This window comes from Kogia breviceps, chromosome 5 (assembly GCF_026419965.1).
Source record: "Kogia breviceps isolate mKogBre1 chromosome 5, mKogBre1 haplotype 1, whole genome shotgun sequence".
Classification (NCBI taxonomy): Eukaryota; Metazoa; Chordata; class Mammalia; order Artiodactyla; family Physeteridae; genus Kogia; species Kogia breviceps.
This window is the reverse complement of record NC_081314.1, coordinates 122,819,633-122,829,808: the sequence shown is the minus strand read 5'-3', so window position 1 is coordinate 122,829,808 and position 10,176 is coordinate 122,819,633. Positions and strand designations below refer to the sequence as shown.

The window sequence follows — 10,176 nt, the reverse complement described above, 5'->3', positions numbered from 1 at the left end:
TGGTCTCTTTCACAGATACCATGCTAAAGTCTATACCTCGTGAAAGGCCATGTTTCTACAGTAGTAAAAATCCCAGTCAGTCAATTCTAGAAAATCGATTATTAAATAAGAAAGGTAAAAGATAGTTAAAGAAATTTTGAAGAATCTGAGACCATCGCTGCTGGGAAGGTACTGGCAAAATTTAACTCCATAGCAAAATGGATAGCTTTCAAGAACTGAAAAGCCACATAGAACCTAATGCACAATGACACTGACATTCAAGACTATTTTGTGTGATGTTTAATAGGATGTTAGCTAATTGCTGTGCGTAAGAAAAATGGGAACAGGGCTTAATGAAAGACAACATTACTATAAGGTACCCAAACAACGTGTAATTTCTTTGCTCTTCTTATACTCATAGTTTAACCAGTAACTATACTGACAAGATACCATGACAGAGTTCTTTCAATCACCATCATCATTATTGACACCATGAAAAACCACGCACAGAGCTTGAAGGAAGGAGTAACAAACCTTAAAAGATGAGATGAAGTTATAAAACATCATAAAATTGGCACATAGGAGTTCAAATATGATATTGAGTACAGCATATTATTTCTGCACCTTAATGATACTTCTGAAAATTGTTTGCAACTCAAAACCTGTACGCTTTTGAACATCTCTCTGCCTCAATCATCAGAAACCTTTTCTGATTCGTCTATTTAATTCTGTTAAGTCCTTGGGAGGGGGGGGGAAGAGAGAGGTTCTTGTACCTCTTTTAAAAATGCAACTATGTTTAGTCTCAGTCATACCCAAGTTAAGATTTTTAAAAATCTGATTTAATTAAGCTGCACTCACAATCCTCTCAAATCATCCAAATTAATGGGGTTTTGATTTGAATTGCAAATAAAAGCAATCTTATTCCCTATTCTATACAGAATTCTGTTCTGTAGTTCTATAGGACACATAATACTAGAGATCTCCTTAGAGGCTGGCATTTATTGAAATCATATTGCTCTTATTGACATTTAAACACACACTTGAACAGGCTTTACAATACCTACAGAAAAAAGAGAAAACCTAACATTATTCCACAGGTCTTCTTATTTCACCCACACAATTAGTTTTTTTTGGTAGTCATTATAACTATCCCTATCTTATAATAAGAAAAGTGAGGCTTAAAGAATTTACACAGTTCTAACCCAGGTCTTCTGATTATAATCTATTTTTTTCTTCCTGATCATTACAGAAATTGCTATAGGGAAGTCCACAGGTATCAATTATCTGATTCATGAACATTAGACACTTGGACTGTGGGTTAAGTTTCTGTAGAGAATGCCGTTGATTAGGGACTTACCACTGGTCATTCTAGGGTATCATAGTCTGAAAAAAATCAAAATAAGTGCTTTCATGCATTTTCACATGTCTTAGGACATTTTTTTTCTGGCAACTCCAATCAGTAAGGAAGGAAAAAGTAGAATAAATGAATTACATATTATTAGTTGCCTGGATTTGAAAAATTATACCAATATCATTAAAAAAGATTATACAGTCTTTTAAAAAACTTTTAAAATCAAACTGATATTTGATAGGATAAAACTGATAATTATAACAATAGTTTGATAACTTGTTCAGATAAAAGGAAAAGCTAATTGAATGGGTGGAGTAGAATCAATAAACAAAAGTATTTATACAAGCAAGGACACATCTCTGTTGCACTATATTGAACCATACCATATTACCACTTTTAAAAATATACACACACATACTCATTCACTCACACTCCCCAACTATATTCTGCACTTTGAAAAACAGAAACCATGAATTTATCCATCTTTATATCACCATCCTTTGCAAAAATGTACAGGATCCTCACAACCTTGTAAGGTAGGTGCTATTATACAAATGAGAAAAACCGAGGCACAGAGAAGTTACATGACTTGTCCAAGGTAATATATACATAGTAAGAATTGGAATATAGATTCAGAACCAGGCATTTGACCAGAGATCCCTGTATTCCTAACCAGTTCTAAACTGCCCCACAGAGTTAAGGGACAATTAAGTAGTAATTGACATAGTTTCCCTTATTATTAGCTCTGCTTTTCCTTGTGTAAAAATCAACATTCTGAAAATAAACACCTTAAATACTTTGCTAGTGATACACTTTCTGGGCAGGTTCAGAAAGCAATGAGAGAAACTGCTACATTGATCTTCATTCTTGCCAAAAAGAAAACTGTTCGTAACATTAAAATAAAGAAACCTTAGGAGAAAAAAATAATTATCAAGCTCTAACTGTAGAGGAGGATAATGCAGGGCGTAGGAAATCACAATGTGACCCTGAAAACTGCTAATGAGCCTTTAGAACACATCAGTGGGCCTAGCGTCTTTAGAGCACAGATTTAGCCCTGCTTCTGCCTGCATTCCTTAGACCTTCCAAGGAGCAGTCTCTTAAATTCTAGGTGTCAGGGTTATAACACCACAGAGATAAAGGGGAATAAACGCAAATGAGAATCATAGGGCCCAAAACTACTGCTTTTCTAGGTTTTTTGAGGAGATGTGACCATACATTATGCAATAAGACTAAACACTTAAACTCTAATTTTATACTAATATACATATAGTGATATATAGCATTTCCATAATGAACATTAATAACAATGTTGAACTAGAGTTCAAGAGGATAGGTTTATTGTCTGCAGTTCCCAGCATATGGTAAGTGCACGACACACGTTTGAGAAAGAAACACTAAGAAAACTGAAGGAGAAACCGGACAATAATTCATCCCGAAAAGGAAAAACTAACCATACTTCTGCTTTCTCTTTCGCCTTCCCAAAATTAAACTGATTATGTAAATTCAACAACTTGTTGACTATGTCCCTTAGTTCTGACCACTAAGTAAAAGCTAGAAAATGTAGCATTAGGTACAGGATTTATTAGCAAATAGTAGCTCCAAGATCCTTCTCTTTCAACATCCCATGGATCTCAGTGGGTTGTAAACGGGAGATGTGTAACCAGGACTGAAGAAGCTGAAATGCCTTAAGTGTCAGGATAGTCAAGATCTAGTGAGACTGTTAAGCGACATTCTGCAATTGCCAAATCAATGAGCATTAATTCCACATGAAATAGGTGACATATTTAATAAGTAATATACCTAGAGGAAACGGAAACATTTAGTCTAATAATAATTTTTAGTGACTCGCACTTACAAAGGCATTTTAATAATGTCAAGACCTTACATTCATCTAGTACTTTACTGTTTCAGAATTGCTTTTGCATGCATTACCTTAAGTGATCTGTATTGTTACATAAATAGAAAAATATAGGGAAAATATTAATCTAGGTATTATAGCTAGGTCAATAACTTTCAAAGTGATTTATAAAATACTAAAGTAAAACTATGTGTGCCTATCTAAAAAATGAACCAGATAAACTATTTATGGGCATAATATATGGAAAAACATTCTATTCCTACAGCCAAACAGCAATAGCATGTGTAGTGATTATGCAATTTGGGCACAGTGATTACGAACATGGGATCTCAAGTCAGAATCTTTGGATTGGATCTCATTTTTGCTCCTTCTTAATCATGTGACTTTGACAAAATGAAGATAATAATACCAAAGGATTGATTTGAAGATTAAATGAAATAATGCCCACATAGTGCATAGTGTAGCACATGGCATATGTCATTACCCAGTGAATATTAGCCATTAATCCACATCATTTTGTTCCTTCTTTTGTATCAGTAACCAGTTATAGAGCCATGTCATTGCTCATTAACAGTAAGACACGTTATCATCAATGTCATGAAAATACTCATTAAGTTCCTAGATGTACTTGATATTGCTCTTGATATTGAGCATGTTTTAAGGGTTAAGTTTAAAACAATGCTAGAATATGCAAACTTTTTAGGCCAGTTTCATCTATTCCTTTACCATCTTACAAATAAGTGATTCTCAATCAAAACCTTATAGTTTTATTGTGTAAGCATAGATCCCAATATTTAACCCCACCTTGCTAATCAAGAGTTAATTTTGGAACAAGAATCATATGATTATGATATCAAAAATTGTCAGCATGAAGGAGAATGCTTCATTGCTTTTATCTAATGTATCACTGTTATTCAGATGCAAATGGCTTTCAGTTACCATGTCTCAAACCATGATGCTAAAGAAACATTTTTTCTTTAATTAAGATGTTCCACATTTACTCATTCACTCTCTGAGCTATTAAAAATCATTTTCTGAACAGAAGAAGCTGGACAGACCCTTACTATTTTTACTGTATTTGAGAAACATTTGTTCCCTAAGTGCGCATAATTCATCTCTCAGTATTTGTAAGATTCAGAAATCTCTTTTTAAATACTGGGTTAGAAGACGATACCATCACTGAGATAACTGGAAACTTCAGCAGGGAAAAAAACTGTCAGTTATAACAGCACAGTACATTGGCTAAAAAAAAAAAAAAAATTCAAACTGGCCCCACCCAAATCTACATAACCAATCCTGTAATTTAAGATACAATATTTGTGTTAATTAAATTCAAAACCACTGCAATGTGAACTCAGATATCAGGCTTCCATTTTTTCTTCATCAAAACCAAAATTATTTTAAAGAATACTAATATAAATGATAATTTATTAGTAGTTGATTACATCCTTATTGGCTAGTGGAAAATATATACACCTCACTAAGTCCAGTCTCCTTGTTTTCAACCATAAAATAGGAATCCCACATACACACAGTGTTGGATCACGTAAGTGAATTTAATTTATGTTAGCCCTGTAAAATTGTATAATCCTATCTGGCTGATTTTAAAAGTACAGATTATTTGCTGGACTGGAAAAATTATTGAACCAGTCTTTTTGAATTCCAGATACCAGTCTCAGCTGTCCCAGAAAACTGAAAGAACATACTCTTGGGTAAGATATTTTTCCCCTCTAAGACTTTTACAAAATATGGACTTTAGCTGATTTCCAGTACTAAAATTTCTATTTTCCTAGTTATAAAAAGCAAAGATGTATATATTTTCTAGTTATTCCATTCTTTTCCAATAACATGAACTGGGCAAACACTATGAAATATAATTTTTAAAATCTAAACACAGCTTGCAAACATATTAACAAGAATATCATTGTTTGCAAAGAAATTAATTTCCACTTAGCAGTAAGTACAGTAGCCAAAAGTGTAAACTTAAATAGATGAGTAGCATAAAATCAACCATATTTTGGCATAATGTTATCAGATTATATCAAAATCACACAGAAATACACTCTTAAAAGATTACTATACTAGTTTGTAGATTAAAAAGACATATCTCAATGAGTAACACTGACTCAGGATTCCATATTTCCTGATTTATTATGCTTTATAGAGCATTTCAACATTAATTGCTTACCTCTTCCAAGTAATTAATTCTTTCATATCATTAACAGTAGAGCTTGATACTGTAATTTGCTTACCCTAGCTGCTTTACAATTAATCTACACCAATTTCATTTACTTTTAAGTTTTAAAACACCAGGCTAAGTTGGCTTAATTCCACACTTGATGAATAAAAGAATTTACAATTCCCTACAACTGGTTATTTAAGAAAAATAATGCAACAACCATTTACTCTGAGCTTGATAGTGAAGGGCCAGTGAAATGAAAGACATAAGACTGACAAGGCAAAACTGACATCATCTGGTACACGGTGGTAATCGCTGACAATAGTAACTGGAATTTGTTAACCCTCCCTCTACAATTTACAATGCACTTTTAACTCATTAATTAGAACACTGATTTAAAACTTAGGAGCATAATGTTATTCTTAGAGCTAGAGGCGGAGGGTGAATTCAACATGGTCTCTGTCCCCAAGGGGCTTTCAGTCTAGTGGTAAAGATATGCACACATGTGACCCTACAGCAATGTTGACTGCCACACATGCAATAATGGAAGCACAAAGAGAAGGATGGAAAAGTGAAAGGTTCTGGCCACAGTGATTTGAAAAGATTTCACAGAAGAGGGAACATTTAACCTGGTCGCTGAAGTAAAGAAGGATTTCAAATGTTTAAAGAAGGGGGCTGGTGGGGGGCGGTGATGGAGGAGTATTCCATACATCTCTGTGCTGGCAGTATACTGAATTTTCACAGATAAGAAAAAATAGAGACATTAACATGATCTGACCAAGGTCAGAACAAGAGAAAGAATCAGAGCCACTCCTTGAACTTTTCACTCCTGGGTCAAATGGTTCCTGCTCTATCAAATTGCTTCCTTCCTGAGGTGAGACAAGGTTTCTCTGTCTTCACAACCATCTCCACCCTCCATTTATTCCCTTATGTTGCCACACCCTTTGCAGGACCTTGCTAGGATGTCCAGAGAAAAACACAGAGGCAGCCATGTCTTCATAAAACACTTTCCATTTCAGCTTGTGTCTCAAAACAAAATGAACACATCTAGGTCTATTTGGCGGCACCCTTTCCTCACCATTCTCCAACATTTCAAAGGAAAGGGAACTGTGCTTTCGCCACATGGCAGCCTCAATAAAATTGTGCTCCATCCCTCTAAACCTTCCGTTTTTCCCTTTCATTTTTGTCAAGTGTTCCCAATTCCAAGAAATCGTAATTCAGAACATGGGGGAGGTTGAAGAGTTTTGGCGCAGGAGGTCGTGCAGATGTTATTCCTTAAGGAAGATGATCATGATTGCCTGAGACTAATGGCTGTGAGTCGGCTAGGAGCCAAAAGTTCTCTTACAGCAGAATGTATAAACCATTCTCCTACTGAAAGAAGGCCCCCAGTAGGATAATATATTATTACACATGATTCAAATTACAGGATCTGCAGCAGGGGAGCTCATGACTGATTCAGGACAGTCGCTCCCTGAATGCTGATGATGGGATGATGGAATGCCTCATGAATTAAAAGGGCCGTGGTTTAGTGTCTAAATCCTTCACATGCTTTAAAAAGTGTCTCTGCCTATCATGGTACTCTTTAAGCTTCTTAAACGAATCATGCACTGTTATGAAACCCTTGTCGATGTTTCTAAAATTCCATGTCTCTGAATAATTATATTCAAAATATTCTTTGAAAAATAAGACAATGAAACTACCTTCTCTGCTATAAAACTGTATCCCTTTAATGCCAATATGCAATAAAGATACGGCTTAAGAGAAATCACATTTAAGTGTGACCCAGTTTCTGCTCTTTGGGATTCTCTAAAGCAACCTGAAAATCTTCACATGTCATATGTTCCAGCCTTTTTAAGTTTTCTATAGAACAAATGAGTTTATCTCTGACAAACTAAATACAAATGTACAAGACAAAATTGTGTTTCCAAAGGTTTTCTGATGATTATATGAACTCATGGCTGAATATTATTTCACTTGGTCTATTTTGGTTATATAACAAAGCAATACATTTGCTACAGGTATTACACTGGGAACGGAGATCAAGCATTTTTATAGAAACACTAAGGCACTAAGGCAGATGTTACATATTACGCATTCTGAAAAACAAACTGCTGCGATATATTCTGAAATAATATGTGAACTGGTCCCTTAACTTCTTTTCAAACTGGTTCTTGCATTCAGTTTTTCTAGTAAATGGATGCAAATCAGGTGCATTGTGCTAAGATGGGAAGAGAGAGATTTGTCCAGAAATGACCTCAGTTCTATTCATTAATAAAATGACACATTGGCTGAGAGCAATGAAGAATAAAATATAACAAGAGTTGAACTTTCCTCCCTGGAACAGATGCACATAAGCACTTTTTGGAAAAAACACTATATGTAAAAATGGCCACTGCAGCATAAAACACGGAAACATTAAAGGAAGCTCTAAGATGCAGATTGCTTGGAAAAATTGCAACTTCCATGGCAATGCACCCTCTTATTCTCCATTACCTTGCACAATCCTGAATCCCAACTTGCCGAAAGCATGCTATTCTTAAGTGGGGAGTGGGGTTCAGATACAAGAAGCGAAGGTTTAATTTTTCTAAGGTGTTTTAGAAGAAGGTAATTTTGCAAGGCTAAAACAAAATAGAATTGTACCCAGAATCACTTTCAGTGACAGCAGACACCAGTGGGGGAAAAAAACGTGGAGGCTGTCAGAGAGAATACAGCCACATTTTTGCATAGCGGTTTAAATTATGCCGGCAGAATAATTAATGGAAGGACCTAATATGGGGAGGGGGGTAACAGGAAAGGGGGGAAGCTATGTTAAACAAAGTTCATTACTGCATGATGTAAATGAGTTTCTCACCAGTGATGTCACTGATTGGCTGAGCTGCAAAGCTGGCTTCGAGCATGGCCGGATTGGCTGCTAGCTCTTCTGGTGCCTGCCTGCTTGGGCAGCGGTTGAACCAGATACTTTCTGTCTCTCTTGTTGTCGTTTGAAGCAAATCTTGTTCAGCCCAGCTGTGTCTCCATAGTAGTGGCACCCTAAGAGAGTCTCCCTCCTGCTTCCCACAGCCCGTGTGAGGCGGTCGCCGCTGTGAAATACCAGCACTTGGCACCAAGCCCAGACAGCGTTCTCAGATCCATCTATAACACACACATACAAAAAGAAAAATAAAAAAAAAAAAGCAGTTTTTTCATCTGAATTGCATCCTAAGGAGGATTAAGAAGGCTTCTATTGCTACTGATTTGTGTCCTTTCAATATGATGGCTAAAACAGGTTTTGAAATACAGTATCCTCTCATCTGCAGTAGAACACCATTGGTTCAAATTAGTTTAAAAAGATAGGGGGAATCCCCCCTCTCCCATGTTTACCTTGATTACAGAAAAATAAATCTTCATTTCCCTCCTAAGCACCGTAACTGATGTTTTTGGTCCCCTCCCAGAATTTTAAACTCTCATCAGATTTCTAATTATATCCGAATCATTATTTTCAGGTTAAGACAAGGGATCTTAATTAGCATTCTTTTTTAGCTATGCGAAATTAGACAGGGCATGAAACAGAAACGATCTATGGAGAGGCAGAGAGAAAGAGAAAGAAAAAAAATCTGTGCAGCTTTTACAGTTGAGCTGACATCCCCACCTTCCCCACTCTCCCTCCACCCCCCTTGCAAAAAAGAATGCAGTCATATGAACTTTACCAGACAATGGAGTACCTACAGGCTCTCCCCTAGACAAGTCCTTTATAACCAGCCAGTGCTATGTGCTGCAGACAGTGGCCAATCGGCAGCCTCCTTTCTGCAGCAGGGACACAATAGGTGCATTGGCCACACTGTCCTCCTAGCCCCTGACAGCAGTTCAGGTTCATTTATTGTACACTGGAAGGCACATATGTCTTTAATATTCACTGTGAAATTATCAGTGAGGCTGTCTTTATTTCGCCATAATTACATCAACCTAATTACCGCGCCTGAGCTGCAAAAGCACTGTTTGCACAGAGTGGCGCATGGGCATGCAAGCCGTAAAAATATGCATGAACATGCTTGCTTATTTCAGTAATAAAATCCCCCAATTATTCCTTTCCCAGAGATTAATGCTTCCCCCAGAACACTCTAGTGGAAATAGTCATCACTTCTTCCTTTCAGAAGAAAAAAAGTGTGCATATACATTCATGTGTGTGTATGTGTATATGCATATGCGTATAATTTAAACACTGTTTTAGCCATTTATTGGGGTGAGGTATGGGAGTGGAACCTAGTCAGAAAATAAAAGGTTATTGAGCATCTAAGGCATTTTCCCCCTTATCACTAGGCATTAGCGTGAAATAATAAGTGTATCTGCACGCATCACCACAGCTGTGCCTAGATGCCGATTTATTTGGAGTCCAACTGTCTTGAGCATCTGCATATGTCTCATTTATGAATTTCCATGTTACATAATTATAGCATTTTTGGCAACACTGACTCAAATGCTTGAAAAATTAAATCTTTGCTTTTCGTGTATTAGTCGAACAGAGTTGGGTACAGTCTGAAGTGGGAACCGCCTGCTAATTTTTTTGTTATATAATACATGTTGCATTTACATATTCATGAACAGAATAGCTGTTATGACCGCTGATTCTGCAGCAGGAGATGAAAAGGCAGGATTCAGCATACCGAGTGTATTAATTTCTAGGGGAAGAATGGCAGCATACGATGACCAGAAAGAGAAGATGCTTGGAGTTTCATTTGGGGGTTACCTCATTGTATAATAAAGGATCTGGGTAGACAACCTATCAAACAATGTGTAAGTATAATGAACCTAGAAAGTAAAACCAATTTGCAT

At 36.3% G+C, this 10,176-nt stretch overlaps 1 long non-coding RNA gene across 1 annotated transcript in view; it reads right to left on the bottom strand.

Annotated features, from left to right (window-relative positions):
* Positions 1-5,322: 5,322 nt before the first annotated feature.
* Positions 5,323-10,176, bottom strand: part of LOC131757802 (uncharacterized) — a 96,246-nt gene continuing 91,392 nt past the window's right edge. The window contains exon 4 of the long non-coding RNA XR_010840819.1: positions 5,323-8,499. This is a non-coding gene — a long non-coding RNA (uncharacterized lncRNA). The remainder of the gene's footprint in view (positions 8,500-10,176) is intronic.